This window comes from Thalassophryne amazonica, chromosome 10 (assembly GCF_902500255.1).
Source record: "Thalassophryne amazonica chromosome 10, fThaAma1.1, whole genome shotgun sequence".
NCBI lineage: Eukaryota > Metazoa > Chordata > Actinopteri > Batrachoidiformes > Batrachoididae > Thalassophryne > Thalassophryne amazonica.
In genome coordinates, this window is record NC_047112.1 from 28937735 (window position 1) to 28955057 (window position 17323).

General features: G+C 41.2%; 1 protein-coding gene across 2 annotated transcripts in view; it reads right to left on the reverse strand.

Annotated features, from left to right (window-relative positions):
- The window catches only part of atf6 (activating transcription factor 6), a 106514-nt gene that overhangs the window by 10381 nt on the left and 78810 nt on the right, over positions 1 to 17323 (reverse strand). The gene's annotated exons all lie outside the window — the stretch shown is intronic.

Sequence of the window (17323 nt, forward strand, 5' to 3'; positions counted from 1 at the left end):
GTATATCTCATCTAAGGGTGATTCTTAGACTACGGGCACTTATTATGTCCTTTGATCATATTGTATGAAAAACAGAAAAAAGGGGAAATTTCACACTTTTATAGTTATCTTTACAATGAAAGTGTGTTAAGAAATTTGTTCTAGTAGTCTGTGATGACTTTTTCACCTTTTTTCAGCATCATTATATGCAAATATTGCCGTTTTGTGCTTGTCCCACACCCAGACTTTTGATCTTCAATGATAAAAAATGAATGGTAAAGAAACATTTTTTCTAATGTTTTAAAATATCTCTGAATAAAATATCAGTAAAATAATCAAAACATAATTGGGGTATTCAATGTCATACAACTGTTGTGATTTTTTTAAACAAAATGTAGTTGTCTCACACTACTGCCGTAATTTCCACCACAACACTGTAATGTCCCTTTAAACAGTTTGTATGAAAGATTGTTTGGGTAGTTTCTATGGAGATAAACAGTGACATCAGCGCACATGTATATAGCGCCAAATCACAACAAACAGTTGCCCCAAGGCGCTTTATATTGTAAGGCAATGGTGTGGTGGAAATTACATTTACAAGGCCAGTAGTGCCCGTAGTTAAAGAATCACCCCTAAATCAATTCTAAAATTTACCAGTAATAAAATTATAAAGATAACTGAAGTTTTAAGAGTGGCCATAATAAATATTTAAGAAACTTCAAATTTTATGAGCATTGTAAACATTGACACGATGGAGTTTGATGCGGAAGAGTTCAGAAAGATACGATTGGAGTGGTTTGATTATCATTTACAGTTGGTGATGAGAGACTTGGGTGTTAACTTTGTGTTAAAGTCAGAACAAGAAGCTGCAGTGAAAGAGATCTATCTGGGAAGAGACACATTCTGTGTGTTGTCACTCCCGAGAGGGGCACGCTGAGCAGTTTCACGAAAGCTCAATCTGTGGGCGAGCTATCCTACAATGCCAAAATAGCAGAGATGTCGGTCCAGTGAGAGCGGCACTCTGACATGGTGATCTCCTGCCTCTGCAGGGTTTCCATGAATGTATATTTTAAATGCAGACAGAATCCATCAAACTGTACTCCTGTTGTAAGTAAATGGGAGCTCTCTGTCAGAAGCTGGTCAGCAAATGTAATTTTGCCAATGACATCATCTGTTCAGCATCTTCCTGTTTTGCACCTGCAGTGAAACTGAAGCGTTTTGAACAGCTTCTTAGCTCCAACAGACACCTCCGGATAATGTCCCTCGGGTTATGACCTCACTCCGTCACATGAGCCGGAGGATTGCTGGCAAACTTAAGCGCTGTGCATCTCCTTAGAGCATCATGAGATCATATATGATGGTCCTCTGAATCCTTAAGCCATGCCCCCCCCAGCAAAAAACAAAAACAGGTCAAGGCTCCGTCATTGCTGCACAGCTGTTCGGTGCAAAATAAACTCCTTCGACGTGACCACCACTGCAATAATAGCAACGCGACTTTGAACAAAGTTAACAGACATGAAACTCCAACTGTAAAATATCCAGAGGGATAACTCACATCATCTGTGCAGGACAAGTAGCAGGTAATGTCTTAGATTTCAATGCTGCTGTCCAGAAAATAATACAGTGCAATTCTTTTCCGGTTCACTCAGAGGTGCCACAGAGGATCTGGTGTGGATCAGCATAGTAATGTGGTACAACTTTTACACCGGATGCCCTTCCTGATGCAACTCCAGATGTAAGGATATCTTTAGATCTAAAGCTCTGAGGATGCATATTTTGATGGTGGGAGGAAACATGAGTATTTAAGAATCCCAAGTAGACAGGAGGAGAACTTGCAGAAAGGAAGTATGCAATGGTGGGCTTGAACCCAGGACCTTCTCGCTGTGAGGCAAAAGCACTAACAGCAGCACTCTGCTGCCAGAAAATATACAACCCCTGGCAAAAATGATGGAATCACCAGCCTCGGAGTATGTTCATTCAGTTGTTTAATTTTGTAGAAAAAAAGCAGATCACAGACATGACACAAAACTAAAGTCATTTCAAATGGCAACTTTCTGGCTTTAAGAAACACTATAAGAAATCAGGAAAAAAAATTGTGGCAATCAGTAACGGTTACTTTTTTAGACCAAGCAGAGGGAAAAAAAATATGGAATCACTCAATTCTGAGGAAAAAATTATGGAATCATGAAAAACAAAAGAACGCTCCAACACATCACTAGTATTTTGTTGCACCACCTGTGGCTTTTATAACAGCTTGCAGTCTCTGAGGCATGGACTTAATGAGTGACAAACAGTACTCTTCATCAATCTGGCTCCAACTTTCTCTGATTGCTGTTGCCAGATCAGCTTTGCAGGTTGGAGCCTTGTCATGGACCATTTTCTTCAACTTCCACCAGAGATTTTCAATTGGATTAAGATCCGGACTATTTGCAGGCCATGACATTGACCCTATGTGTCTTTTTGCAAGGAATGTTTTCACAGTTTTTGCTCTATGGCAAGATGCATTATCATCTTGAAAAATGATTTCATCATCCCCAAACATCCTTTCAATTGATGGGATAAGAAAAGTGTCCAAAATATCAACGTAAACTTGTGCATTTATTGATGATGTAATGACAGCCATCTCCCCAGTGCCTTTACCTGACATGCAGCCCCATATCATCAATGACTGTGGAAATTTACATGTTGTCTTCAGGCAGTCATCTTTATAAATATCACTGGAACGGCACCAAACAAAAGTTCCAGCATCATCACCTTGCCCAGTGCAGATACGAGATTCATCACTGAATATGACTTTCATCCAGTCATCCACAGTCCACGATTGCTTTTCCTTAGCCCACTGTAACCTTGTTTTTTTCTGTTTAGGTGTTAATGATGACTTTCGTTTAGCTTTTCTGTATGTAAATCCCATTTCCTTTAGGCGGTTTCTTACAGTTCGGTCACAGACGTTGACTCCAGTTTCCTCCCATTCATTCCTCATTTGTTTTGTTGTGCATTTTCGATTTTTGAGACATATTGCTTTAAGTTTTCTGTCTTGACGCTTTGATGTCTTCCTTGGTCTACCAGTATGTTTGCCTTTAACAACCTTCCCATGTTGTTTGTATTTGGTCCAGAGTTTAGACACAGCTGACTGTGAACAACCAACATCTTTTGCAACAATGCGTGATGATTTACCCTCTTTTAAGAGTTTGATAATCCTCTCCTTTGTTTCAATTGACATCTCTCGTGTTGGAGCCATGATTCATGTCAGTCCACTTGGTGCAACAGCTCTCCAAGGTGTGATCACTCCTTTTTAGATGCAGACTAATGAGCAGATCTGATTTGATACAGGTGTTAGTTTTGGGGATGAAAATTTACAGGGTGATTCCATAATTTATTCCTCAGAATTGAGTGAGTCCATATTTTTTTCCCTCTGCTTGGTCTAAAAAAGTAACCGTTACTGACTGCCATAATTTTTTTTTCTTGATTTCTTATAGTGTTTCTTAAAGCCAGAAAGCTGCCATTTGAAATGACTTCAGTTTTGTGTCATGTCTGTGATCTGCTTTTTTTTCTACAAAATTAAACAACTGAACATCCTCCGAGGCCGGTGATTCCATAATTTTTGCCAGGGGTTGTAGGTCTGTGTCCATATCACATTTTATGTCGCAAGTGCATGTCTTTTATTCTGTTATTCAAAATGAGTGTGGCTGCATATTGTCACTTTGCCTCCATCCACCCCCCGCCCCCCTAACTTATCAGAAAGGCTGAATTCTATGATGACAGGTTCTTACCTTATTTTCCAGAGTATAAATCACTACAGCATCCTTCCGCATTGAAACCAAGCACACTAACCAATTGGCCACCACTCCTATATTTAAACAACCATTATAATTATAATTACTATTATTAACAACAAAATGGTTTAGAGACAGTGGCACTAACAAAAAGACAGGAGGCAGAGCTGGAGGTGGCAGAGCTGAAGATGTTGAGATTCTCTTTGGGAGTGACAAGAATGGACAAGATTAGGAATGAACATATCAGAGGGACAGCTCAGGTGGGACGGCTTGGAGACAAAGAGGCGAGATTGAGATGGTTTGGACATGTGCAGAGGAGGGACCCAGGGTATATAGGGAGAAGGATGCTGAGGATGGAGCCACCAGGCAGGAGGAGAAGAGGGAGACCAAAGAGGAGGTTCATGGATGTGCTGAGAGAGGACATGCAGGTGGTTGGTGTGACAGAAGAAGATACAGAGGACAGGGTGAGATGGAAACGATTGATCTGCTGTGGCGACCCCTAACGGGAACAGCCGAAAGACGAAGAAGAAGAAGATTATTAACAACAAACTTGTGAACTTTCAGTATGTAAGTGAAATCTCTCCACCTGAACAGATTTGAACATACACAAAAAGTTTCTGAGGAACTGCACGGACATTAACTGAGAAGGAACTCATTTTGTGCTTTATAAAATTAACTTTATTCATAAAATTCATGGTACACAGCCCGATCACTGCGGCCACTGGCTGTGATATTGAAATGATATTGCTCTTCCCCCCCCCCCCGAGTTCACATCCAAACTCACGTCACTCCGATCACGTTACAGTGGATGATCTGCTGTTGCCGCAGTGAAAAATGCTGCGGTCACTGCGCGCCTGTTGGTCGGTCATGGGGTGGTCTGTGAGGTGGTTTTACATGGCCTGTGTGGTATTTGTGTGTGTTCCGTGCTTGGCGACTTTCCTGTGGAAATCAGGCGCAGCCTTCACAGCGACCACTGCGATCATGGCAGTTTTTGAGAGGATACGGAGTGGACACTGTAAGGTTCTGGCGGCAGCCGAGCTCTGCTTCGGCATCATGCGGCACTCAACAGTATTTCATGACCGCACAAAACAAAACCCATATGCAGCAGGTTTTTTTTTTTAATGTTAACACTTAGATGAAGCATTCCCCACCGCCCTGCTCATGCTGTTCCTCCAAAACGAAATAATGAATGTATATATACACAAAATACACTGTTACGGAATAAAGTAGACCTTTCAGTTCCTGCAAGTGAGGAAATTTTTTCCCTTTGTTATTTTGTTTATTCATTCATTCATTTTCTGTTGTTTATACAGGTTCAGGTCACACTGGCAGCAGACCAAGAAGCTCATGCCACGCTTCCCTATCTTTGACCAAGTCCTGCAAAAACCATGGGGGATCCCGAGCCATGGACGGGTACAAAAACTTTTCTGCTGCTTGGAAGGTCCCAATGAGTACAGCAGCCTCCATCACCCGTAAATGGAAGAAGTTCGGATTCACCAGGACTCTTCCTAGAGCTGGCCACCGTCTAAACTGGGCGATCAGAGGAGAAGGGCCTTACTCAGGGATGTGACCAAGAACCTGATGGTCACTCTGTCAGAGATCCAGCGTTCCTCTGTGGAGAGAGGGGAACTTTCCAGAAGTCTGATGGGACACAGATTGAACTCTTTGGTGTGAATGTCAGATATCACATTTGGAAGAAACCAGGTACCATCCCAACAGTGAAGCATGGTGGTGGCAGCATCATGCTGTGGGGATGTTTCTCAGCAGCAGGAACTGGGAGACTAGTCAGGACTGAGGGAAAGATGAATGTAGCAATGTACAGAGACATCCTGGATGAAAACCTGCTCCAGAGCGCTCTTGACCTCAGACTGTTGCGAAGGTTCATCTTTCAGCAGGACAATGACCCTTGGAACACAGCCAAGATATCGAAGGAGTGGCTTCAGAACAACTCTGTGAATGTCCCGAGTGTCCCAGCCAGAGCCCAGACCTGAATCCGACTGAACATCTTTGGAGAGATCTGAAAATGGCTGTGCATCAACGCTCCACATCCAACCTGATGAAGGTTGAGAGGTGTTGCAAAGAGGAATTGATCAAAACTGCCCAAAGATAGGTGCACCAAGCTTGTGGCATCATATTCAAGAAGACTTGGGACTGTAATTGCTGCCAAAGGTGCATCAACAAAGTATTCAGTAAAGGCTGTGAATACTTATGTACATGTGATTTCTTAGTTTTATTTTTAATAAATTTGGAAAAGAAAAAAAAAACCTAACGAAAAAACAAACTTTTTTCATGTCATTATGGGGTGTTGTGAGTATAATTTTAAGTGAAAAATGAATTTACTCCATTTTGGAATAAAGCTGTAACATAACAAAATGTGGAAAAATTGAAGAGCCATATCTGTTTAGATGACAGTAAACAATTATTACCAAATATACCACAGTACTTATAATGACTGTAATAAATGCATTACCATTCATGGTGTGTAACTGTACCCAACAATGTTAGTTCTGTACAAATATTATTTGTAGATAATATCTTTTGTTTGGGCATACCTATAATCTGAAATTACTATAAATGTGTCCCCAAAATAAAAATGGCTATATATATAGAACCCTGCTCAAAAATACAATACTATGTTGTCTTTGTACTTCTTTAGTTTCCGTGTAGTTACAGGGCCACACTCCATTTATCTCTGTGCTGTAATTAGAAAACAATTACACTGTAGTCACTGTAATCTCCCAAATGGATTTTTTCATTCATGGGTTTCTTTCACCAAATTAATAAAATAGAGATTATAGTCAGATGACTGCTTGAGAGGCTTCAACAGTGGATAAGGAAATACACAAACATGCTTCGAACAGCACGTCTGACGATTCTGCCAAATCTACCATCTCTCTCTCTCTCTGCATGGATTCCTCTCCCTTTTACTGGCGCCAGATGGAGAAGTTCCAAAAAGCTCCCTTTCAGTGGCACAGTGAGCTCGTGTGCACCGAAAAAGCATCCCATCTCTGACAAGGCATCAAGGAAAACCTGAAAGGATGGCAGATATCAAATTGACCGGAATGCGTTTTAAAAACACATGCAAAAAGGTTGTTTTTTTTTCACCCAGTTCCAGAAGGTGGATAACCAATGGAGAATGAAGCACCAATGGGACAACATAACCTACAAAACCACCAAAATATAAGAGAAACATCACTTCTCAGCAGAGTGGCTTAGTGGTTCACCCTGTTGCCTCACAGTAAGAAGCTGTTGGGATCGCTGCACAGGAAATTTTGCTGAGTAAAATTTACTCTGCTGGGATAAAATTTGATCCCAGTCTAAATCGAGTAAAAAAAACACTCTACTGTAGAGTGAAATCAGCTGTACCGGTGTCGCTGACCGAACGGTCCCCCCGTCCTGCCCTGCATCCACTGCGCATGCGTCATTTCGGAGCACAGCTGCTCTGTGGACGGACTGTCTTCACCCAATGCGATCAAATGGATTCATTCATTAACCATCAGTAAGACCTCCTAAATTATTCTAAAGTCAGTTTTAAGCAGAAACGAGCCCATTTTAAGCAGGAACGAGGTGATATTCTGTGCTAGCAGCGGCACTCTGATTGCTTCCTCTGCCTTTTTCTGATGAAATAATGCTGAATTTATGCAGAAATTATTGTTGTACAAATGCTTCAGATATCTGTCGCTGAGATAGATGATGACTGGAGTGCAGCTTTAAGCAGAAACAAGGTGATAATCAGTGAACCACGGCTGATGACGCACGTGTAGTTAAGGCAGGGCGGACCAAGTTTTAGGGGAGACCATTCAGTCTGCGACACCACCTAGTCAATGCAAGTGGTTTTACTGCAATAAGGGTTGATTTTACACTATGTTGAGTTGATTTAGCCCCGTGGTAGAGTATATTTAACTCTATTTAGACTGGAACCAAATGTTGTGCCAGCAGAGTACATTTTACTCAGCAAAATTTCGTGTGGTCTTTCCTTTTTGTGTGGAGTTTCCATGTTCGCCCCGTGTTTGCGTGAGTTCCCTCCGGGTGCTCCGGCTTCCTCTCACTTCCAAAGACATGCAGGTTAGGTGAATTGGTAACTCTAAATTGACTGTAGTGAGTGTGAATGTGTTCGTCTGTCTGTCTACGTGTGGCCCTGCAATACAGTGGCAGCCTGTCAAGGGTGCACCATGCTTCTCGCCCAATGACTGCTGGGATAGGCTTCACTCCTCCACCCGTGAAACTTAATTGGAATAAGCAGGTATCGAAAATGAATGAATGAAACATCACTTCCATCGGAAATGGAAGTGATATGACTGATGTATTTATTTTATTCTTGCAAACACAATGAACATATCATGACTTATGGCCCTGTCACACCTTGACAATTTAGCCAGCATATGCTGACGTATGAAAAATACTCAGAATACAATGGCGTAAGTTTTGTATAAGTTAAGAGAACGTTGAAGCCCGCTGGTATAAGGCGTAGTACGGTGAGTTAGTCAAAACGTTTTGGGCATGGACAACATTTTCAACACATGCCAGCGTATGACTCATACGTCCCGCATACGTGGGCCATAAGCTGCAGGTAAGTTACGCGATTGCTGACACACGTTTGTTGTAAGCTACTCATAAGCCGAAATACATCTGTTGATGCTGTTCATTGATTGGCTCAACAACTGAAAGCTGCAGTCCTCATGTAAACAGTTCAGACTGTTTCAAATAAAAAACATTCACACATGGAGTAAACATAAAGTCTTAACCTTATCCGTTTGTTTCAGTCGGATTCATCATCACAGCCTGATGAAAACCTATCCACATAAAGCGTCCTGATTTTGGAAAAACAACATCTGAAAATACTTTAGTTCCTTGTCGTGGCTGAAGAAACAGTGCTTTAAAACAAGTCCCTCAGTGGTTTGTCTGCTCCCGGTGTGTTTCTCAGCCTGAACCAGAGAACGCCGGCACTTTGTTCCACAACAAAATGTACTTATTTTAAAAGTTGAACAAGTCACAGCAGTTCATTCATTCAAGTCAGCATTTATCACAGGCATCAGTTGATTCTTCAGAATTCTATATGGGGTGAAAATAAATCCCATGATCCAAGACAAAAATGAAATAAAATTTAAAAAATGTTAAATTGCTCTATTTGGCCTCTGTGTGGAGAGGCGAGGCTGAACGACAGCATACGCGCATTTGATGATGTGTATATCACCATCAACGTGCTCCGCCTGCCAAACAAAAGGGTTTTGCTGGTGATGGAAATGCAAGCCAAGCCAGACTTAACAGTTCTGATCTGTACCATACCGTGCCGTACCAACCTGGACTGCTCGGTGGAAACGGGGCTGCCAGCATACGCTGACTAAATCATCATGGTGTGACAGCTACATAACTTATTTGACATATCCAGCGTATTCGCCAAATTTTTCATAAGTCGGCATATGCTGGCTAAATCGTCAAGGTGTGACAGGCCAATAAAATTGCTAAAATGGCTTGATTTAACCTGAAATAAAAATCATGAAATAGGTTGTATCCAAGTAAAGGATCCTTCATTATGAATTTATGTCTTATCTTTTGGAAATGTTTTATGGATACTGTGCCAAATAAGCCCAGTATTTCAGGGATCAGCTGGCCAAGACCAATTTGTGTCTTTTCTGTCTAAATCATTCATGTTATGCTCATTTTTGAAAGGTCTTGTTCTTACAGTTTCATTATTTTCATGATATATTGTTCTCCTTTATTTTTGGAAACATCTTATGGATATTGTGTCAGATTGGCCATTAAGGACAGCTGCTGTTTCAAATGCCAGTAGACCCAGAGACAGACCAACCTGTGAATTTGTTGTCCCAATCAATCCTTTATCAGAATCAGAATCAGAAGAAGTTTATTGCCATTGCCAGTGAACAGGATTCACAGACTAGGAATTTACAGACCTGTTGGCTTTGTAGGCAAACTGCAGGGGGTCCAGGAGGGGGTCGGTAATGGACTTCAGGTGGGATAAAACCAGGCGTTCGAAGGTCTTCATGACTACAGACGTGAGAGCCACAGGCCTGTAGTCATTAAGTCCAGTGATGCGTGGTTTCTTGGGGACTGGAACTATGATTGAGGACTTGAAACAGACTGGAACATGGCATGACTCCAGGGAGGTGTTGAAGATCCCCGTGAAGACTGGGGCCAGCTCATCAGCGCAGTGTCTCAGGGTGGCAGGAGAGACACAGTCTGGGCCCGGGGCCTTACGTGGATTCAGCCTTTTGAAATGTCTCCTCACGTCCTCCTCTTGGACCGAGAGGGCAACAGGGGGAGTGGGGAGGGCAGCAGTGAGAGGGGGGAGGTCCAGAGTGTTTGAATATCCAGTTGTGTGGGGGGTGGGGAGGTGTGAGTCCTTGTCTTCAAACCGTGAATAGAAGACGTTCAGGTCGTTGGCCAGCTTGAGGTCGTCAATAGAACGAGGTGCTTTTGGCTTGTAGTTGGTGATCTCTTTCAACCCCCTCCACACAGAGGCCGAGTCGTTGGCAGAGAACCTTTGCTGCAGACGTGAACTGTACATGGATTTAGCCTTTGCCACCTCCTTGCTAAATCTGTACTTTATGCTGTTCTGGCAATTTTTGAGAGGTCTCGTTTGCACAGTACCAACAGTTTTTAAAATGGTGTTTTTGAAGCCAAGTGTTTCAGATATACTTGAGCTCTTTTAAAGTAAAGTTTGCACACCTTTCTTTTTTAAAAGAATTATGATGGACGTAGGAGAACTTGGTACTTCTAAAAGTAACTGAGCTAAAGTGGAAAATATACGGGTCCAGGACCCTTTAACACACTGTAAACACTGTTTTCAGATTGAAAAAGTTCTATCTCCACATTTTGATTCTAAGATCTCTGGCTGAATGAATATTAAAATCAGAATAATAATAATAAACCATCTACTTTTCATACATCCGATTCACTGTATGCAAAAAAAAAAAAAAAAAAAAAAGACAGCTCAGCTCTCTTGATCTTGGACATTTGACTGGCCAAAATTTCAAATCAATTAAATTTTTCTTAAAACAATAGAAAAGGAACATAGGACCACCTGATTCTCAGCAAATTCTTTTTGGACAAATATGCACTGTAATGAGTGCACCTCCCTGTTTTAATTTATATGTGAAAGACCATGAGAAAACATTTTTTAAATTTAGATTTGTGCCTTTGTTGTCTCTATTTTATTTCCACATTGAGGATATTTCCCTGAAATAACATGTAACAGTTTTGTTCTAAATGATGAAGGTCAGACAGGGAAAATTATGAAAATAATCACATCACCTGACAATTTATCACTCCATTTTTTTTTAATTTCACACCCATTTTAACTGCTCCACTTTTCAATTTATACTTTTTTATTGCTTCCATTTTGTCATTTCATTTATTTCCATTGCTCATATTTCTCCATTTGACATTATTTATCCAATTAATATTAGTAAAAAAAAAAAAAAGCTATGATTAACTGTTTACATATAAAACAATCAGAATATTAATAAATAATGAAAATGAAATACACCTCACCAAAATTTTTTATTTTACATAGGTGCATGAGTAAAACCTGCAGAAATATGGATGTTATTTTGGGAGATGGCAGACGTTAAATGACTGGGATGGTAAGCGTGCACTCCATTATAGAGCACCAGTGAGGATATACCATTTAGGTTAATCGAGTAGGAAAAGATGACAACACCACCTGCAAGAGCGCTACTGAACTCTGCCTTGAACCACTGATGTCTTTGCTCATTAGCTATAGCACACTTGTACAGTGTTGGAGAAATAAAAGCAGACTACAGTTCATCTAACATGGTCAATCAACCTGTAAATTACGTCAAACAGTCTTCTGAATATGTCACTTCCAGTTGATTGAGCCATTCCAAACTCAGACAATCATTAAATAAATACATGCTTCACTCCTTATAAGGCTCCCTGTGCCCTGCCAAGTTAAGTAACATGAACAGACCTGCTGAACTATGGACACGCCATAAGAAACAGAGGATGATCTACATCAAAGTCGCTAACTTAAATGTTCGGTGATTGACCAAGGCAGACCGAACCATCGGGTCCAGATTAGCAGAGCCTGTCCACATCATCCAGATGAAATCCATTTAGTGACTGGAGGAGGAAGGCATTCCTGAAGGAAAGTACGACAGAACTGGAAAGAATTATCATCTACTGTGGAGCAATCATCCTGCAGAGCCACGACAGTGTTTTTGCTTTTCTAAGGGTCTTGCCCAGCTAAACGTGCATTTGCACTTAATCACTTACAGTTTCAAACACAGACGACATAAATCTCCAGTGCTACTTGAGGACTGTCATCTGTGTGACACATGGACCTTCATATATAAAATATAGAAGGACACCCGAGTGTTGTGCTACTAGAATACCACATCTGTTGTTCAGCAGATACAATGCTGTGCTGTCTGCCTTTGGCAACTTACAGTGCTGTGCTGTCTGCTTTTGGCAATTTGCTAAGGTCATTCTACTGTCAAGTTAAGGAGAAACTACAAGGAGAAGCAGCGCAGGCATCTTTATCTAAGCCTATGGTGCCATTCTAAGGCAAAATGAAATGTAAATATGAGACTACCCGACATGAACAGGGAAAGACCTCCTGGAAGCCCCGCAGAAGAGCAAAATGTTTTTGCAGCTGGACACAGCATGCAAAAGACCCTTTTCTTGTGGTAATGAGAATCTTTCCTGACCTGACATCGCTCCATTAATGCTACCTTTGTTTTAAAGTTTCAACAATAAGCTGAAAAAGAGGTCTAGAATGTCACTATTTTCCGCTGTTTCAATGAGCCATCTGACCAACACAGGCCTTAGTATTCTTCCCTGACAAGACCAACGGAGAACAATGTTTACCTTCATCAATCTTTATCCCAAAAAACCCCACCCACCACAAAAAGAAAGAAAGAAAGAAAGAAAAAAACCCAAAAAGTAAAGTTTTTTTCCCCATTGGCACCGATTTCCCAAATGAGTAACAGGGTCATATTCCACTGAGTCACTTCCCTTGGGACCGATTGAAATGATAATAAAATATGATCCTGGTTCTATGCCAGGTGGAAAGATACGAGGAGGGCAAAAGGATTAGTGATTGAAAAAAATAAAAAATAAAAAAAAACACAAAATAACATACATGAACCCAAGCCCTGGCTCTGCTCTCACAGGCTTTCTGCACAAACACAAAGTACCTGCCTGTGCCACTTTGAAAGACATTCTCAGTAATTCTACAGATATAAGGAGGGAAATTACCATAATTATTATTTATTAAAAAATATGCATTAACCATTTGGGAATTATGACCATTTGTACACAGTTTATCCATTTTCAAAGCCATAAGCAATTTAACAAATTAAATAAGGATTGTTTTGAATACAAAATTACTATTACATTTCTTTACACAAGCCAAGGAATAAAACACAAACACTTTCAAGTCACTGAAAATGTGTAACTGCAGATTTACCATATAGTACCATAGTGTTTTCATGTCTTAATGACTGATGTAAATGAAATCAAAGACCTATTTGTCATTTGGAAATGTTCATGCATCCATCCCATGACTTTTCTAATGTGAAAACTGTATGGAAAAGTGATGATCTGAAACAATTCTGATATTTATCTTGTCAAATTAATTATGGGCTCTGGAGGCAAGATGTACAGTGCAGCCGGAAAGTATTCACAGCACTTCACTTTTCCACATTTTGTTATGTTACAGCCTTATTTCAAAATGGATGAAATTAATTTTTTTCTTCAAAACTGTTCAGACAATACCCCATAACGACAATGTGAATTAAAAGTTTTTTGTTTTTTTTTGTTTTTTAGATTTTTACAAATTTATCAAAAGTAAAAACAAAGCAAAACAAAGATTTAACTCTTTGGTGTGAATGCCAGGCGTCATGTTTGGAGAAAACCGGGCATCATCCCTACAGTGAAGCATGGTGGTGGTAGCATCATGCTGTGGGGATCTCTTTGAGCGGCAGGAACTGGGAGACATGTCAGGAATGAGGATAAGATCAATGCAGCAATGTACAGAGACATCCTGGATGAAAACCTGCTCCAGAGCGCTCTTGATCTCAGACTGGGGCAATGGTTCATCTTTAAGCAGGACAATGACCTGAAGCACACAGCCAAGATATCAAAGGAGTGGCTTCAGGACAACTCTATGAATGTCCTCGAGTGACCCAGCTTGAGACCAGACCTGAATCCAACTGAACATCTCTGGAGAGATCTGAAAATGTCTGGGCACTGATGCTCCCCATCCAACCTGATGGAGCTTGAGAGGTGCTGCAAAGAGGAATGGGCAAAACTGCCCAAAGATAGGTGCACCAAGCTTGTGACATCATATTCAAGAAGACTTGAGGCTGTAATTGCTGCCACAGGTGCATCAACAAAGTACTGAGCAAAGGGTGTGAATACTTACGTACATGTGATTCCTTGTTTTTTTTTTTTGTTTGATTGTTTGTGAACAGCCTGGAGCCTGCAATTTTTCATATATTGTTATGAAAGTTTTACTGAAGATTCATATCCTGATAGGCAAGAAGTGATTCAAGTTTCAAAGTCATAGGTCAAAGGTCAAAGCCAGGAAAAATCTTGGAATACTGGAAAAATCCCTATCTTTAACAATGAACAAATTTTCAAAAAGTCACACCTGTGTAAAAAAAAAAAAATCCAATTTTTTTCATATTTGAGAGCGTTATGTAGGGTGGTATCCTTTATCAACTGAAAGTTTGATCCGGTGTTCTGTTGAGATGTGCGGTCTTGTTGAATTGTGCGTATCGTCACATAAATCGACAGTTCCGCATCCCAACAATATTGTGCTTTAAATACAGCGTGCATATGCAAATTTAAACTTTTTAAAATTGAAAAGGGTGTGAATATTTATGTATGTGAGTCCTTAGTTGTTGGTTTTTTAAATAAATCTGCAAAAATGTCAAAAACAAAACTTTTTCATGTTGCTATTATTGGGTATGGTGAACAAAAGTTTGTGGGAAAAAAAATGAATCTACTCCATTTTGGAATAAGGAATGAATATATATATACACACACACTCAAAATGCAACACTTTTGGTTTTGCTCCCATTTTGTATGAGATGAACTCAAAGATCTAAAACTTTTTCCACATACACAATATCACCATTTCCCTCAAATATTGTTCACAAACCAGTCTAAATCTGTGATATTGAGCACTTCTCCTTTGCTGAGATAATCCATCCCACCTCACAGGTGTGCCATATCAAGATCCTGACTAGACACCATGATTAGTGCACAGGTGTGCCTTAGACTGTCCACAATAAAAGGCCACTCTGAAAGGTGCAGTTTTGTTTTATTGGGGGGGATACCAGTCAGTATCTGGTGTGACCACCATTTGCCTCATGCAGTGCAACACATCTCCTTCGCATTGAGTTGATCAGGTTGTCAATTGTGGCCTGTGGAATGTTGGTCCACTCCTCTTCAATGGCTGTGCGAAGTTGCTGGATATGTTCAGGAACTGGTAGACACTGTCGTATACGCCGGTCCAGAGCATCCCAAACATGCTCAATGGGTGACATGTCCGGTGAGTATGCCGGCCATGCAAGAACTGGGACATTTTCAGCTTCCAAGAATTGTGTACAGATCCTTGCAACATGGGGCCGTGCATTATCCTGCTGCAACATGAGGTGATGTTCTTGGATGTATGGCACAACAATGGGCCTCAGGATCTCATCACGGTGTGTCTGTGCATTCAAAATGCCATCAATAAAATGCACTTGTGTTCTTCGTCCATAACAGATGCCTGCCCATACCATAACCCCACCGCCACCATGGGCCACTCGATCCACAACATTGACATCAGAAAACCGTTCACCCACACGACACCACACATGCTGTCTGCCATCTGCCCTGGACAGTGTGAACCGGGATTTATCCGTGAAGAGAACACCTCTCCAACGTGCCAAATGCCAGTGAATGTGAGCATTTGCCCACTCAAGTCGGTTACGACGACGAACTGGAGTCAGGTCAAGACCCCGATGAGGACGACGAGCATGCAGATGAGCTTCCCTGAGACGGTTTCTGACAGTTTGTGCAGAAATTCTTTGGTTATGCAAACCGATTGTTTCAGCAGCTGTCCGAGTGGCTGGTCTCAGACGATCTTGGAGGTGAACATGCTGGATGTGGAGGTCCTGGGCTGGTGTGGTTACACGTGGTCTGCGGTTGTGAGGCAGGTTGGATGTACTGCCAAATTCTTTGAAACGCCTTTGGAGATGGCTTATGGTAGAGAAATGAACATTCAATACACGAGCAACAGCTCTGGTTGACATTCCTGCTGTCAGCATGCCAACTGCACGCTCCCTCAAATCTTGCGACATCTGTGGCATTGTGCTGTGTGATAAAACTGCACCTTTCAGAGTGGCCTTTTATTGTGGGCAGTCTAAGGCACACCTGTGCACTAATCATGGTGTCTAATCAGCATCTTGATATGGCACACCTGTGAGGTGGGATGGATTATCTCAGCAAAGGAGAAGTGCTCACTATCACAGATTTAGACTGGTTCGTGAACAATATTTGAGGGAAATGGTGATATTGTGTATGTGGAAAAAGTTTTAGATCTTTGAGTTCATCACATACAAAATGGGAGCAAAACCAAAAGTGTTGCGTTTATATTTTTGTTTGAGTGTGTATGTATATATATATATATATATATATATATATATATATATATACACACACACATATATTATCGGGACTCTGACGAGGGCGGTCACATCTCCTCCACTCTCCCTTATCTCTGTTCTCTGCTTTAACCTTCAAGTCCCTACTTCACCAGACTGTGAATTCCTTAAATTATATTGGATTCTGGATCTATTGGACTACTATTGGTTTAACCATGGAATTGATCAGCTGGTCTCTGAACGCTATCAACACCATTTTTCTACAATAAGGTCAGGATCAGGGATCCTACCTGCCCAGATGGAACGCATCCGCTATGTTCTCGACTCCTGGAGTTCCTGGCATGTGGCATGCTTGATGCCTTTCTCTGTTGAGGATGTCGAGGATTTATTCATTTTTGGTCTTATGGTAGTAGGCTGGTACTTTTTGGCTTATGTGCTGCCCCGATCTACCGGAAAACTGGCAAGACAGCGGCATCAAGAACCACGGCCCCTCACTTGTCCGTCATGATTAACGAGGTTGGCAAGACAGTGCATTCTCAGACTGCAATGACTCTTGAACTCAGACGCAAATTGGATGACATCTTGGAGCAGATGCGTGCCTTGCAGTTGAAGTTGAAGATTTCAGAGGCCGGTGAATATTCTTAATTCATAATTGGGAATATTCTTAATTCAGAATTGGGATTTGGTTGTTCAAGTGGAACTGTTAAAAGTGTTTTTCACTGCTCAAACCACAACACTACAGGCTTATCAAGCCTGAAGGTCAAATTGCCCGACTGTTTTCCCTCCAGAGGAATTTATTCGGCCTGGGGATCATTTGGATGTTTCTTATCTTAACTCACCAAGACAATAAACTGCTTTTCACAGAACTGAAGCATGCTCCATTACCTCCCCCGACCCCCTCCTATCCCCCAACAAACATTCCCCACTCCGGCG